Below are 17,844 nucleotides of genomic sequence, written 5' to 3'. Positions count from 1 at the left end.
GATCCCATTGCCTGCTCAAGACTATATTTTTATCCAGATAACAGAAATCCTAATTGAGCACAACATTAGTACTCATTTTTCCTAACTCCTTCTTGCAATAGCACATGCCAAAAGAAAATTACAAAAACGTTTTGCTTTCATGGGCTAGGATTTTGAATAGGAAGAGTTTGCCATGCCATGATTCCCATAAACTCAGGCATCACCCTTCATTTGGGTGCTTCTAAGCAGAAAGTGAGGACTTCTGTGGCCATCATACTCAGAAAGAACCAAACCCTGGGCTGAATTTTCCCCTATATTTTTTACTCACTGGGTGAAAACTTTCCTTTGGGACTTCTCCACATGTTTCAATCCCTTTTAAAGTACTCCTTGCACTTAGATTTATAGCAGGGTCTGGAACGGGGAGGTGAGTGAGACACTCACTCACCCAGGTGTAAAATTTAAGGAGGCACCAAAAACCCAGGGATCAAAATAAGTAATATTTTAATGCAACACTTTTGATGATACAAATGAAAGCCAAAAAAATCCATGGAAAATAAAAGATCAGAATTTCAAATAAAACAAGATACCAAGTGTGCACTTGTGCAACACTGCCTCACATACCTCACCCTAACCCCAGCCCTGGCCACTAAAAGATTTATTTATAAAAAATCATGCCTGGTTTGCAAGTCATATTTTGTTGTTTTTATTTTTAATATCACTTTAAGATATTATTTATCTTGATCCCTGCATATTTTGGTGCCTTTTTAAATATCGACAGGAAGAAAACGACTTAGTTTTCTGGTCCAGCCTCAATATGTAGACAACGATGCTGAAACCCATAAGGAAATTTAAAAACTCCAAATTTACTTATTCAGTTACCTCCTCTTCTCATGGCATCCCGTGGCACCAAACACTTTTACTCCACACAATGGATGAGCAGGAGAGGTAGGTGGGGGAACCACCATCTCATCTTCTGAAAAGAATCTCTTTCCTAGCCATTACAAGAGCTGACAGATTGATAAAACATTTAAAGGCATAATGTTCAAACAGTGAAAAAAATTAAAAATGTAATAATAAAGTTAAATGTAACTGTTTTAAAACATAATTCTTCTGAGAGACGAGTTTTATGTTGGACCAGCATTTGAAGTAGCAGTAGTCATTATTAACGGGAACCTCTGAGAGAGAAGATTTAAATCACCAAAGTAATAAAAGCCGAACAAGGACTAGCACCTTGAAAGGCACTTGGAGAGAAGATTGCATACAAATGCAATTAAAACGATGCTTATAAAATACTAAGATGTTAATTGGGTTCAGTCCCAGAAGCCCCAGCAGTACAGTATGTCAGAAGTTAGCTGGTTTGAAGTTTAAAAAGAGTAGTTTAATTTGTACACCTTGTCCTAATTACAGAGCTTTCTGCAGCCTGCGTATCTGTATGGTTTATTGTAGCTTGGAGCTTTGTAAAACAAACACACACACCAGTTAATTGGGTTATTGCGATGGAAAATTGGGCTACAGAACAGCAACCTCACTTGCTGGTGTGCCTTTACAGCTGGTAATGAATGCTCCAGCCACGCCAGGGAACCCTGATTTGTAAGGTGTGCCGTTTACAGCTTGGTGATTCTGTTGGTCTGAGGAATAGGAGGTGATGCCATGAAAACAAAGAATCACACCAGATTATGTTCCCTCACGACCACGCTCCCACCCCAGCTGGCTTGTTCAGAACATTTAGCACCGCCCTCACCCTCTGTCCCTGGTCCCTGCCCTTTCAAACATCCCAGCCCGTCTGAAGGCCACATTCTCACACCAAGGCCCCCAGAATGGAGCAAGGACAGCGGCTCCTTCAGTAGCCCTCTTTTTAGAGCACCTGCAGGGAGACCTTGTGAGGTGGTGGTTTTTCTCCTAATCAGCAAATACGTAAAGCTATCAAAATAGGATCATTAAATCGGATTAGAAGTGAATGTGGCTGAATCATTTTCCAAGAGTCCAGTGAAACGTGCCTCTCACCATGTAGGGCTTTGACCATTGCATGCCTGGCACTACAAGCTTTCTTCATGAAGGAGGCCATTTGGCTGTGATATATCGTGAGTTTACAGTCTCTTTTAATCACTCTACTGTCTCCTTCTACCTCTAGCTGCTAACCATGAATCCAAAATGAAATGAGATGAGAGTGTTGGGACTTTAATTTCTGTGCCAACTAAATTATTCATCTCTGGGAGGTTCAGAAGCAAGCAATAGGGTAGCAGACATTTGTGGAAAATTGCAAATGCAAGATTCCCAGGCTGGATCCCAGCTTATAGAAAACACAGAACGGCCCCCTCAGTCTTTGACCATGAGCAACAAAGAAATATCATCTTCTGCTACAGCCCAGAGCAGTATTCCACATGGAGTCCATGATCTAGTCTAGCCCAGGGTAACCACCCAGGGCAAACTCAAACCATCAATATCTGACTCCAACTTCCCCTCCTCGTGGGTGCAGGAGTTCCTGGCTCCTCACTGGAAGGAAAGTAATCTGATCAAGAAAGCCACTCTAAGAAATTGATGTCTGAAAATTTCCTCCAACCAAGAGTATCTGCAGTTTCAAAAAGAATGGCCATGGGTAGGCCATTCTTTAGAGAGATGAGAGAAGGAAGGCTTGGGGAGCCAGGGCCCTCACACAAGAGCCCATTTACCATGCTGAATGGACTTTAAAACTCTCTGGACAACCAGGATAAGCTTTTCAATGTGCTGGGTGCTGGGTGCTATAAAGAACCTCAGAGCACAAGGTGTCTCTTGTTAATGAGCTGATATTTTGGAGAGGCAAAGCCCACCCCTGGCTCTCAGGGCTGGTCTGGAGGGTGAGTGGAGTTGAGAACAGTTGCTATAGCAACTTTGTATGGTGTTAGGGTAATTATCTACACCAACGATTTCCCTGGACCTGAAAATTTGGAATTAAAAATGTTTACTTTGGACTAGTCAAAATCCTAAAGGGAAACTTCCCCTGTCCCAGAGCCTGGATTTTAACTAAGCCTAGCCATGCTTGCTGCCACTTAGCATCTGGGAGACGCGGAGCAGAGGCCCAGCTGTGTGAGCAATCTTGGCCCACCATTTAGCAGCTGTGTGGCCTGGGGCACGTTCCTTATCCACTCTCTGCCTCAGTGTCCCCATCTGTAAGCCAAAGACAATTACATAACCTTTCTCATGGGATTCTTAGGAGGCTTCAAGGCAATAATTCAGGTAAAACACTTAGAACACTGCTGGGAACATAACAAGCACTAAAGAAATGTTACCAATTATAATTATTACTATGAATATGATGTGTGTTTTGCAGATGAGGAATTGAAGCTCAGAGAAGTTGAGTAATATGTTCAGGGTCTGTCTCTCTGTCTCTCTCTCTCTCTCTCATACACACACACACACATACACACACACTTAGATGGAAGAACAGAAACTCAAATTCAAACCCAGGAATTCTGACCCCAAAGCCCAAGAGCTTAATCATTACAGAGAACAAGTGTTTCTGAAAGGATGCCTCCTTATAACCCAGGACTTATTTCTTCAATCTGGGTCTTTTCCAGCCCATAAACTGGAAGAAAAGGGGGAAGTGGGGACATTTGAGAACACCGTGGTGCCTGAGAGGCAAATCTGAGGAAAGAATAAACTTGCAGATCTTGAATTCCAACGTCACCATGGGCATACCACCCATTTCACAATTTCCCCCAGATGGGCCCCAACCCTGGGAATCAGACCTAAGGACAGCAGCAAGGACAAGTCCCTGGTGCAAAGCTGCTATGGTTGCTGCTTAAAATTGACTCTGAAGTTGTATTAAGTAGCCAGAAAGCGTCAGCAAACCCAGCCTCCCTGACTCCGACAAGCCTGCGGCAGGCAGGTTATTATTATTATTTATTATTTGTTGATGGATATTCAAAGCCATCAGTCAGGTCTTCCCTCAGGCCAGGAAGCCGAGGAGCAAAGGCAGAGAAAATCCCGCGCTTGGTTCCCAGAGCTGCTTGGGAACTGAGAGTTATTAAAGTACACTTTGCTATTGCTATCAGCTCTGTGGGGTGCTTGACCCTACATCTGACTTCAGGCTTCTGCTGTCCCTGCAGCACAGGCAACAGAAAGTCTTACAAATTGCAAAGAGGGACGCTAGGGATGAACTGTGAGGAACTGGCGAGAAAGAAGAAGATGCGGGGCTGGTGGAAATGGTGATTTTGTGCCCTTGTTTTGTACCCTCTCTGCCTTTACCTTTCATTACTCCATAACCACTGGACTCAACAAGACCTGAAGATGAAGAAATTGCCCAAGGAAGGATGGATGGAGCCATAAAAGTTCATGGAATAAGGAAAGAGAAAGACTTATTTGCCACATCATGTCACAAGGGTGAATATTGACCATATCCCTCACTGGGGGTGTTCGAACTTTTTTTGACCTTGACTGTGCCTCAGAGTTAGAAATACATTTTGCAATATGCCTCAGACCTCCATGCACACACTCATAAGTGTGTGTGCAAAAAAAATGAAAACTTTTCACTTGAATCAATACTCACTTTTACCACACAGGATGTCCTCTGATATTTTCTATCTTATAATTACCTCTTTTTTAAAAAATCTTGGTGAAGACCCACACAATTAACTTCATACCCACCTTAGACCTTGGAAGTAAGAATCCTCTCAGAATGAAGTCAGGGAACCAACAGTTTTGACAAGCACTCCAATGGTTCTCTTGCACACAAGATCATGCCTTCGACACTCAGCTGCCTCAACTTGCCTTCTCAAGAAACAACTATATATAAAATAGATAACTAATAAGAACCTACTGTATAGCACAGGGAACTCTTTTCAATACTCTGTAGCGATCTATATGGAAGTAGAATCTAAGAAAGAGTGGATATATGTATATGTATAACTGACTCACTTTGCTATACAGCAGAAATTCACACAACATTGTAAATCATCTATACTCTAATAAAAAATTAACTAAGAAAATAAAGACAATTCAATTAAAGAGAAAAAAAAAAAAAACTATTGAAATCATCCAGGAATTCTCAAAGTCTGGAGGTGGCTAGTTTCATAATGCCTAGTCTTGGTCCATGATGATTAATTTTATGTGGCAACTTGGCTAGGTTATGGTATCCAGTTGTTTGGTCAAGCACTAATCTAGATGCTGCTGGGTAGGCATTTTGTAGATGTGATTAACTATTACAATCAGTTGGCTTTAAGTAAAGCCAGAACTCATGAGTGGAACTCATCCAATCAGTTGAGGGCCTTAAGAGCAAAGATTGAGAAGTCTGAGATTTTTGGAAAAAGAAATTCTGACTCAAGACTAACAGAAATCCTGCCTGAGCTGCTAGCCTGCCCTACATATTACAGACTTACCAGCCCTCATAATCTCATGAGCCAGTTCCTTAAAATAAATCTTTTTATATATTGTATGTGTGTGAATGTATATGTATATATATTTATATATTAATATATGTATTTATTTGTTCATATATGCATGTGTGTGTGTATGTATGTGTGTGTGTGTATATATATATATATAAGCATATATACGTAAAACTCTTATTGGTTCCTCCTAGAGGTTTGGTTTCTCTGGAGAATCCTGACTGATATAAAATCTAAAGTCACATTTACTATTAAACTTAATGTGAAAAAGAAAGTATTTATACTCTGGTGACAATTAGAAATTGAAACTAAAGGGAAGGAAGAATGGATTCAGAGACCCAGTAATAGATCTGTAATCTAGCTGAGAAACAAGCCCCTGAGCTTGGGGAGTGGGAATGGAGAGATAAGAGGGTGTGTTCCCAAGGCATTTATGAGCTTTATTCCATGGGAATTAACTGTCTATTTGTTACAGAGGTTGAAGGAGAAGAAGGAGTATAAAACTACACCCATAGTTTTGACTTGTTGAGTAGAAATACTAAACAGAGTGAGCAGTTTGTGGAGGAAAGATGATGAATTGAAATTTATACATATTACATCTGTGATCTTGCAAAACTCTGCATGTAAAGATACCTAGTAGGCATCTATTCAGCTCTATGTATGCACACGTGTCTGGATTTTAGAATCAGGCCCAATCTAGATAGAGATTTTGGAGTCATTCAATATTGTATATGAATAAATAGTATTTATTCATGTTGTATATCTATAAATAGTATTTGAAGAGATGGGAGAGATATGTATATTAGTAAAGACACAAATTGTGTGGAGGGTATTTATTGGCTCATATGCTTTAAAAGTACCAAGATATGCTGGCTTTAGATACAGCTGGGTAAAGATGTCCAAATGTTCACATCCAAATATTACCACCAGGAATCTGTCTCTCTCCATCTCCATCTTTTATCTCTGCTTCTATCCTGTCTAGGTGAGGAAATGGATACCAGCGCCTCCTGGTTGACATCCTACAAGTTTACTAACCACACAAAAAAAGACCATCTCTTTCCAAACAGTTCAAGCAAAAGTTCCATGGCTGAAAGTTTGGGCTGTTCCCCCAGGTCTTTCATGGTTTATGTCTCCTCATTCAGGTCTCAACTCAACCATCAGTTTCCAGAGAAGATTTTCTGACCACACTGTCTAAGATAGCTCCCCACCTGAGTCACTCATCTCACCTTTATTCTACTTTATCACTACATGATATTATCTTGTTATGTAATTTAGGTATTTAATTATTTATTACCTGTCTGTATAACTAGAATATAAACTCCATGAGCTAAGAGATAATTTGGTCCTTTTCACATTGTGGATTGCCAATCTCTAAACAGCACCTTCTGGCACATATTAGGTGTTCATTTACTATGTCCTGAATTAGTAGGCTTTGATGGTGGTGAGAGTATTTACACCAAAGAAATATTACAAATTATGGCTTCCTCCCACCCTGAATTCTGGTTGTTATTTACCGGTACATCAGAATCACATATGCTGAGAGACGTAGAGGTTTTATTCATCCTATCAAAAGAAATCAATTTGCTTTTACTAAAGGAAGGGTGGATGGATACTGGGGGAACAGCTGATGACTGCCATAGTAAAGTTGACTAGGAAGAGTTTATAAAACAAGCAGAGGGATATATCAAGACAAAATCTTGTAATACCCAACATTAAAAGGAGAGGTGGAAGAAGAGGAAGCCACAAAGAACGTAGTGAGAAGAGGCAACCAGAAATAATAAAAGCAAGTCTATGGTGTTACAGAAGTCAAGGAAAAATTGAATTTCAAGGAGGAATAAATGGTCCATTCTACCTTACTCTGCAGAGATCAATGTAGCCTAAGATAGTCATTAAAAACTAGGGTCTTGGCAGTCCTAATGGCACAGTGTTCTCCGTGTCCAGCCTGCGTCTTCCCCTAGGCGGGGCTGCCACTCTTGCCTGTCCGTTTCCTCATGGTGCTGTTCCAACGCCCGACAGCATCCACCGATTTAGAGAATAATGACACAGGAGTTAATTCTAAACCTAAAAGTCATGTGACTATCAGGTGGGAAGTTTTAGAAGAAATTGGAAATTGGGTTACAACCCGAGCCACACAAGCAGCTCAGAAAATCCAGAACACTAAAGCACTTTTTCCACCCACCAAAACAACAAATGTCAACAAGCACCTGAAACCTACTGCTTCTGTGAAACCAGTGCAGATGGAAGTGTTGGCTCCAAAGGGTCCTTCTCCCACACCTCAGGACGTCTCCATGAAGGAAGAGAACCTCTGCCAAGCTTTCTCTGATGCCTTGCTCTACAAAATTGAGGATATTGATATTGAAGACTGGGAGAACCCTCAGCTCTGCAGTGACTACGTGAAGGATATCTACCAGTATCTAAGGCAGCTTGAGGTGCTACAGTCCATAAACCCACATTTCTTAGATGGGAGAGATATAAATGGCTGCATGTGTGCCATCCTGGTGGACTGGCTGGTGCCAGTGCACTCCAAGTTCAGGCTGCTGCAGGAAACGCTGTACATGTGTGTTGCCATCATGGGCCGATATTTACAGGCTCAGCCAGTCTCTCCGAAGAAGCTTCCGCTGGTTGGCATTATGGCACTGCTCTTGGCTTCCAAGTATGAGGAAATGTTTTCTCCAAACATTGAAGGCTTTGTTTACATCACCAACAATGCTTACACCAGTTCTCAAATTTGAGAAATGTACACTCTGATTTTGAAAGAATTGAAATTTGAGCTGAGTCAACCGTTGCCGCTACATTTCTAAGGCAGGCATCGAAAGCCGGGAATATGGATGTTGAATAGTACACTTCAGCCAAATACTTGATGGAGCTGACTCTCGTTGACTATGACATGGTGCACTATCACCATTTTAAGGTGGCGGCAGGCACTTCCTGCCTGTCCCAGAAGGTTCTAACCAAGAAAAATGGAACTTAAAGCAGCAGTATTACACTGGCTATATAGAGAGAGAGGTGCTGAAGGTCATGCGGCACAAGGCCAAAAACATTGGGCGCGTCAACAAGAACATGACCAAGCTCACCACCATCAAGAATAAGTATGCAAGTGGCAAACTCCTGAAGATCAGCACAATTCCTCAGCTGAACTCAAAAGCCATCCAGGAGCTTGCCTCACCTCTGTTGGGACAGTCCTAAGCTCCAGGGCCCTGTGGAAGAGTGTGTCGTCTGTGCACTTTGTCTTGCTGATCTGGAATTCCTGAGTTTGTATATAATCCTCTGGTCTATCTCGTGAAACTTCTTCTCAGACTGGTTTTCTATATGTATATTGAAGAAAAATAAAGCTATTGATTTTCTTAAGGTAAAAAAAAAAAAAAGCTAGGGTCTTTACTTGATTGATAAGATGGCAAGATTCTGATATCCACTGGTCCACATTTCTCTATTTAGATTTAATGTATCTAAAGTCACTGAATAAGGAGATTTCATCTTGCTTTATAAGACACCTATCTCTTTTTCTCAGCTATTGGGGTTCTCTGTGCCTACAGAGTAAAAGCAGAGCTCTATACTTCATGTGGCTCATTGGGATAACACTGGCACAACAGATACTATTCTCCCTTTGGGTGATCTCACCTTCAAAAGCCCAATTTGGGAATGAAAGATACAGATAACTAATGATCCTATTGAAGGATCACTTCCTTCAAGTATCAAGTATGAATACTTCCATACTAAGTCTCCAAACTAAGTTTTCAGCTTAGACTGGAAACCACTGTTAATTTTGTGTTTTGGGATATTTGTTTACTGCAGAGCTATTCAGTCAAGAAAGAGGAAGGTTACCTGATGCAGGGCTGAGTTTACCAGTCGCTTCCTGTCTGCATGTCCCAGCACTCCATCTAAATTCTAGGAGCCTGATCAGGAACCATTAATATCACAGACCTAGGAGACAAGACCTACATCACAAGTCCCAAAATGTACACTTAACACTAAGCTCTGTGATCCTACTTAAGTCACTAAACTGTTCTAAACCTCTATTTTCTATGAGAAGAAGGGTTGGACTATACCATTTCAAATATGTCTTCTGGCTCTAAATTTCTGTTTCTGTAGTTTTAACTACTCCTGTATTCCCAATTATCTACCATCATATGGAGTGTTTCAGTAAATATCCACTGAAGGATTGAAGGGTGAAGAGGCAAAATATTATCTAGCCATCATATCCATACCAGAAAAAAAGTAATGGGGAAAACATAGGCAAGCTACAACCAAGAAAATTAACATCAGGCCATGATGTTATAATTCATGGATTCAGAATAAGGGCTCTCTGTCCTGGCTCCCATTTGTAACTGGTTTATTACTGTAAATTCCAGAAGGCCCTCTTATAACAGTCTCCTTTATATCATGGCCCTACCCCATGGACAGTTTTGTAACACAACGATGAAAAGCCCCTTCCTTACTTTCAGCATTGCACTGACCACCATTGTCATTAGAATGGACCCCCATCACTGGCACTAGCTAAACTGAAGAGATAATTTGTATCAATTAGAGCTCTTTGGTAGAAAGCAATAGAAATTGACTTAAGGGGAGAAAAAAGTAATTGCAAGTCTACTGTGCAGCTTTGCTGAATAAAACGAAGAGTTGGTTAACCAAGCACAAGAAGAACAAGGACCCAGCAGCTCAGGCATATCAGTCACTCAGGATGCATTCTCCAGAGCATTGTTATCAGATGGCTCAGCTTTCTTCTGTCTCTATGTGTCTCTGCCTGAGATTCAAATGCTGGGGGAAAAAAAGCTGATTGGCCTGTTTTGGGTCATTATACTTACCCCTGGGATCAAAGAGCAGTGACTCTTTCCAGAAGAACGGCGTGCATACAGTCTATGCATATGTGTGTATATGTATGTATGTAGTATATAAGTACACACATGAGTGCACGGCACATGCATGTCTGTGCATGTCTGTGCATGTGTGTAGCTACATCTGTATCTGTATTTGTGTATGAGTGTATGTGTGGGATTGTGGACATGGGTGTGCATTGTCTTTTTATATGTACAGGTGCACATGTGCAGCAGAAGAACATGCTGGGAAGATACAGTTCACAGGATCAGGTACTTTTTGGTAAAGTCTTTAAGATGTTCTTGAATTTCAGTAACCTGCCCTACCAGCTAGGTAACTAGCTATATAACCTATTATGTCTATTTTTTAGTTACTCTCGTTTATAAAATGGGAATGCCAATATTTACTTTGTTCTAAGGATGAAAAAAAGAAAGAAAGACAACGCATGTATGCAATAGCAGTAAAACTGGCACAATAACCTCAATAAATAGGAGTTAATATTCTTACTATCTTATTATCTCTGAGATAGGCTAGGATGTTCGTAAATAGGTCAAAATCAAGTCAAAAAAAGTTCTATTCAATCTCATTCTTTCTGCCCCAAGAGCATCCACATTGGGAAAGTCACTCTGTCCCCATCCCCAGGAGGCTACTCCCCCACTCTCAACTCAGAGGCTTTGCTAATGTGCTTCTTTCCACCTGGAATACTCTCTTTTCTTGTAATCCCAGTCCCAAATCCTAACCCCTTCAGGACTGCATTTCCACACACGACCCCCAGTTAAGCCTTTGTCGAGACCCTCCGGATCTCCAATCTCCTGCTCCTCTGAGTGACAACAACACTTACAGGGAGATGGTGGCTAGATCCAATGGTTATATCCACTGGGGGTCCTGCATTGAAAGGGATTCTGAAACCAAGACCAGGTCCAGAATCAGCAGGAAAGAGTGCCACAAGAATTAGAGTTTATGGCATGGGGAGCACGAAGTAAGTGCTGTGACATATTTGGCAGGTGGTTGTGATGCCTGCCATGCTAGTCTTTGGTTGTACAATGTGTTGGACTGCTCACTAAATGCCCCATGTGTGCTCTTCCCTTGAAACCAAGAATCCCACCTCATATTTTTTATTTCTATCCCACTCTAGTGTGGTGCTGAGCATGAGCCAGGGGATCAATCAAGGCTGGTAGGAGGCTGAATTCATTCCTTTACTGGTAGCCAAAAAGCATGAGGTCATGTACTACAAACTGAGAGCATCTGGGGACAATGAACAAATGCAATCCCACAACCTTCTCAGCAGGGAACATGGGGACAGGGGCAGGATCATGACTTTCTGAGTTAGACTAAACTGGGTTAAACTCCCATATACCTATTAATTGGCTCATGTTATGGCCAAGTCATATAACCACACCAAATTTCAGTTTCCCTGTCCAAAAGGAAAGGCACTAACAATATCCACGTTACAAGTCATTGAGAGGATTAGAAAAAAATCAAACATATAAAAGATTTGGTCCAAATCTGGAAAGAGATGAAGCATTCAGTATATCTGAGTTTCATTTTAAGATATGAATGAAGGATTTGAAAAGAGTTCAGGAAGTAATAACAACATTATCATTTCCTTGTCATTAGATCAGATCCAATCAGATCAGTCGCTCAGTTGTATCCGACTCTTTGCGACCCCATGAATCGCAGCACGCCAGGCCCCCCTGTCCATCACCAACTCCAGCAGTTCACTGAGACTCACGACCATGGAGTTAGTGATGCCATCCAGCCATCTCATCCTCTGTCGTCCCCTTCTCCTCTTGCCCCCAATCCCTCCCAGCATCAGAGTCTTTTCCAATGAGTCAACTCTTCGCATGAGGGGGCCAAAGTACTGGAGTTTCAGCTTTAGCATAATTCCTTCCAAAGAAATCCTAGGGCTGATCTCCTTCAGAATGTACTGGTTGGATCTCCTTGCAGTCCAAGGGACTCTCAAGAGTCTTCTCCAACACCACAGTTCAAAAGCATCAATTCTTCGGCACTCAGCCTTCTTCACAGTCCAACTCTCACATCCATACATGACCAGAGGAAAAACCATAGCCTTGACTAGACAGACCTTTGTTGGCAAAGTAATGTCTCTGCTTTTCAATATGCTATCTAGGTGGGTCATAACTTTCCTTCCAAGAAGTAAGCGTCTTTTAATTTCATGGCTGCAGTCACCATCTGCAGTGATTTGGAGCCCAGAAAAATGAAGTCTGACACTGTTTCCACTGTTTCCCCATCTATTTCCCATGAAGTGATGGGACCGGATGCCATGATCTTTGTTTTCTGAATGTTGAGCTTTAAGACAACTTTTTCACTCTCCACTTTCACTTTCATCAAGAGGCTTTTGAGTTCCTCTTCACTTTCTGCCATAAGGGTGGTGTCATCTGCATATCTGAGGTGATTGATATTTCTCCTGGCAATCTTGAATCCAGCTTGTGCTTCTTCCAGTCCAGCGTTTCTCATGATGTACTCTGCATATAAGTTAAATAAACAGGGTGACAATATACAGCCTTGATGTACTCCTTTTCCTATTTGGAACCAGTCTGTTGTTCCATGTCCAGTTCTAACTGTTGCTTCCTGACCTGCATACAAATTTCTCAAGAGGCAGGTCAGGTGGTCTGGTATTCCCATCTCTTTCAGAAATTTCCAGTTTATTGTGATCCACACAGTCAAAGGCTTTGGCATAGTCAATAAAGCAGAAATAGATGTTTTTCTGGAACTCTCTTGCTTTTTCCATGATCCAGCGGATATTGGCAATTTGATCTCTGGTTCCTCTGCCTTTTCTAAAACCAGCTTGAACATCAGGAAGTTCACGGTTCACATATTGCTGAAGCCTGGCTTGGAGAATTTTGAGCATGACTTTACTAGCATGTGAGATGAGTGCAATTGTGCGGTAGTTTGAGCATTCTTTGGCATTGCCTTTCTTTGGGATTGGAATGAAAACTGACCTTTTCCAGTCCTGTGGCCACCACTGAGTTTTCCAAATTTGCTGGAATATTGAGTGCAGCACTTTCACAGCATCATCTTTCAGGATTTGAAAGAGCTCAACTGGAATTCCATCACCTCCACTAGCTTTGTTCCTAGTGATGCTTTCTAAGGCCCACTTGACTTCACATTCCAGGATGTCTGGCTCTAGGTCAGTGATCACACCATAGTGATTATCTGGGTCGTGAAGATCTTTTTTGTACAGTTCTTCTGTGTATTCTTGCCATCTCTTCTTAATATCTTCTGCTTCTGTTAGGTCCATACCATTTCTGTCCTTTATCGAGCTCATCTTTGCATGAAATGTTCCTTTGGTACCTCTAATTTTCTTGAAGAGCTCTCTATTCTTTCCCATTCTGTGGTTTTCCTCTATTTCTTTGCATTGATCGCTGAAGAAGGCTTCCTTATCTCTTCTTGCTATTCTTTGGAACTCTGCATTCAGATGTTTATATCTTTCCTTTTCTCCTTTGCTTTTTGCTTCGCTTCTTTTCACAGCTATTTGTAAGGCCTCTCCAGACAGCCATTTTAATTTTTTGCATTTCTTTTCCATGGGGATGGTCTTGATCCTGTCTCCTGTACAATGTCATGAACCTCATTCCATAGTTCATCAGGCACTCTATCTATCAGATCTAGGCCCTTAAATCTATTTCTCACTTCCACTGTATAATCATAAGGGATTTTATTTAGGTCATACCTGAATGGTCTAGTGGTTTTCCCTACTTTCTTCAATTTAAGTCTGAATTCGGCAATAAGGAGTTCATGGTCTAAGCCACAGGCAGCTCCTGGTCTTGTTTTTGCTGACTGTAGAGAGCTTCTCCATCTTTGGCTGAAAAGAATATAATCAATCTGATTTCAGTGCTGACCATCTGGTGATGTTCATGTATAGAGTCTTCTTTTGTGTTGTTGGAAGAGGGTGTTTGTTATGACCAGTGCATTTTCTTGGCAAAACTCGATTAGTCTTTGCCCTGCTACATTCCATATTCCAAGGCCAAATTTGCCTGTTATTCCAGGTGTTTCTTGACTTCCTACTTTTGCATTCCAGTCCCCTATAATGAAAAGGACATCTTTTTGGGGTGTTAGTTCTAAAAGGTCTTGTAGGTCTTCATAGAACCATTCAACTTCAGCTTCTTCAGTGTTACTGGTTGGGGCATAGACTTGGATTACTGTGATATTGAATGTTTTACCTTGGAAACGAACAGAAATCATTCTGTCATTTTTGAGATTGCATCCAAGTACTGCATTTTGGACTCTTTTGTTGACCATGATGGCTACTCCATTTCTTCTGAGGGATTCCTGCCCGCAGTAGTAGATATAATGGTCATCTGGGTTAAATTCACCCATTCCAGTCCATTTTGGTTCGCTGATTCCTAGAATGTCGACATTCACTCTTCCCATCTCCTGTTTGACACTTCCAATTTGCCTTGATTCATGGACCTGACATTCCAGGTTCCTATGCAATATTGCTGTTTACAGCATCGGACCTTGCTTCTATCACCAGTCATATCCACAGCTGGGTATTCTTTTTGTTTTGGCTCCATCCCTTCATTCTTTCTGGAGTTATTTCTCCACTGATCTCCAGTAGCATATTGGGCACCTACTGACCTGGGGAGTTTCTCTTTCAGTATCCTATCATTTTGCCTTTAAGGGAATGGCAAACCACTTCAGTATTCTTGCCTTGAGAACTTGTCATCACCGTGTGGCAATCTGGTTTCCCTGGAAGACAGTCCATACCAATCCTCCTTGGATCATGCCTGTGTAGCTTTTGCAAGGAATCCCCTCTTCCCTTCCCACTTGGCCCCTAGCATGACCTCCCAGAAAATGCTCTGCCCTTTCACCACCCTCTTGGCTGGTAATTTGGAAATCTCCCTACCATCACAATAGGCTCTCTTCACAAAATAGGTGCGGGGGCTGGAGAGTTCAGACATGCTTTCCACTGAATCAAGCCTGTATTTCTAAGCTTGGAGTTTAGCACACTTATATGTGTGAAACATGAGTCAGGATCAACAGAGACCCTGGATTACCCTTGCTTATGTAATTTTCTGGGGAAATCCAGGGCATTAAAATCACTAACCACGCAGCATCAGTTGACACAGTACCTGATTTTAGCACTAAAAGTCAATCTGTGATAAACCATATATTCCAAGCCATAGATGGAACATTTACTTTTTAAAAGAACATCTATTTATTGAGTGCTTACTGTGTGCTAGGCAGTATGCTAAGAACTTAATAGACACAGTAATACTTTATCCTCCCAACAACCCTCAGTAGTAGTACAAACTATCGCTTCTCTTCAAATCTATATAAAACCCTGTCATTATCTGAAATAGTGTGTTTCACTGGTAACTAAAATGTACATGGACATTACTGCCCCCTGGGCTATACCTCTGCCCTGCCAAACACTCGGCACAATCATCAGGAATCCAATAGGGAGAGATGCCCCGGGGCAAAGCTCCCATTTCTGCTCCAGAGCACCCAGAGACTTCCTCCTAGAAAGTCCATTAGCCCTGACAGGCATCACTGGTGTAAATCACCACACAGCACTCAAGGAGAATATAGTTATTATAACAATTGCTGCATTGCATGATGCTCATGCCATCCAGAAATGTAGGTCTAATTAGCTCTAAGCTGCAGAAGATTTGAGTATGGTAGTTTCATTTTGGCTTAATGCTCAGTGCCTGGTATAAAATCTGAATTTATTACTCTTTTTTTTAATCATTTCTGCATGGCTCAACCAGTCGTATCAAAACTACTGCATGTTACAGACTTTAAAAAGTGATTCCCTGTAGGCATTTTAAGGTATAGGATCTATTATGGGAAGATATATATTTGACAGCGTTCTGTTTATTACTCATTTCCGCTACATTGTTCATGAACATAGTGAAAAATGTTCACAGTGGTAAGTAACATTTTATTCCAGGAAAAAGAAACAGGGGCAACTTCCTTCAGTATGTACTAGAAACAGCATGTCAGCAACTACAGGACTAATGGGTGAATGCTTTGCATACTCCATCAAGACCCTCATAAACAAAAGAGATTGTTTTAATACTACATATCACCCTAGATTTCAACCAAAAATATTTTCTTATTTAAAGTAGTGTGTCGGAATTCCCTGGCGGTCCAGTGGTTAAGACTCTGTGGTTTCACTGCCTGTGTGTGCAGGTTCGATCTCTGGTTGGGAACTAGGATCCCACAGTCTGTGTGGTGGGCAAATAAATAAATAAATAAAAATAGTATGTCTCACCAGTGCACAGTCTGTTACCTTTCTGAACATTTTAAAAAGCCAAACCCAGGTAGCCTCATCTCTCCTGCTTTGGTCCTCAAGACCAGCTGTTTAGAAATAGGAAGTGAAGACATCTTTGTCATTTGTTCTATTTACTTATTACTTATTTGTGTCTGAACTAGTGCAGCTCTTTTCCCGAGATGTTGAAGGGAGCTGCCTCAAAGAGATCCCACTTTCAGGAATGACCTCAGGCACTACTTTCTGACTCCACTCCACATTTGCTTGCTCAGCTTCAGTCTCTCTAATTTCTCTCCTTATCATTATTCCTTGGCTCCCTAGGTTGTGGCTCTGGTCAGATTCTCTGCTTGACTCTCAGTCTGGCTTTACCTCAGATATTCAACTTAGGATTGCTCTGCAGCCCTTGGGTCACTCCCAACCCATCCCAGGGAATCTGAGTCTAGGTCCAGTGGCCTTAAGACTCCAACTGTCTAAAGTTCAGGTAATATTTTTGAAGAGAGGAGGTTTCAGGTAAAATGTAGAATTTACTGAGGCAACTGACCCCACTCAGTTCCTGTGTGTATATAAGATCTTTGGTGTGGGGTCCTTTCTGCTGCCCTTCGTGCACCTCACCAAAGTCTATGGGGCCCAGAGCTCTATTCTTCATAATGGCTTAGTATAGAGCTGGGCCAAGTGTCATCATGGCAAAGTTGACCCAGAGCCTGACCTCACTGAGCTACCAAATCAATCAACCTGGGCATTACCTACTTCCAGAATTCTTCCTGTGTGCAATTACTCTATCATTTAAACCCATTTTCATTAGATATTCTGTTACATGCAGCCGAAGCATCGTGATTAAATTGCTAGGAATACTACAATCTTCCATTCTCGAAGTATATAAACAAGTAGAGAAGAATGGACATGGACCTGATACTTGGATCTTGGAGGCACATCTTAACTCCCTCAGTGGCGCAACTTCATTTATTGTTTTATCTCTCTATTGAACTGTAAGCTTCTTAAGAGTCTAATTCCCTGTTTGGAGAGAGAGTATACTACTTATTGAGACTTTTACAAACTCAAACATCTTGATTGGATGCCACTGCCACTTACTAGTTGTATGATCTTGAGCAAGTGATTAATCACTCTAATTCAAAAAGGTGAGAAAAATAATATGTGCCATAATATCTACTTTATGAATTATTGTACAATAAACTGAGATAATCCATGTGATAAACAAACTTATCTTAGCACAAAATGTAAGCATTTTTAAAGAAGTTAATATTTTAGTTTTGTATATTCACCATCCACCTAGAATTCATTTTGACATTTAAAAAAAGATTGTTGAGTCAATGAGTGACTGAACAGATAGATGACTTAGTGAATGAATGGATGAATAACAACTTTGTTGCTTTGAGTATTCCAGGAGGCATAAATTTTTGAGATTTGAGACACTGAAAATCAGTTTATGGTGTGATATGACTT

General features: G+C 41.2%; 1 pseudogene; it reads left to right on the top strand.

The window, feature by feature from the left end:
• The first annotated feature begins 7,330 nt into the window (after window positions 1-7,330).
• On the top strand, window positions 7,331-8,525 carry LOC109561304 (G2/mitotic-specific cyclin-B2 pseudogene; annotated as a pseudogene).
• Window positions 8,526-17,844: the final 9,319 nt, after the last annotated feature.

Source organism: Bos indicus, chromosome 7, assembly GCF_029378745.1.
Source record: "Bos indicus isolate NIAB-ARS_2022 breed Sahiwal x Tharparkar chromosome 7, NIAB-ARS_B.indTharparkar_mat_pri_1.0, whole genome shotgun sequence".
Taxonomy (NCBI): Eukaryota; Metazoa; Chordata; class Mammalia; order Artiodactyla; family Bovidae; genus Bos; species Bos indicus.
This window is presented reverse-complemented; position numbering and strand designations above follow the sequence as displayed.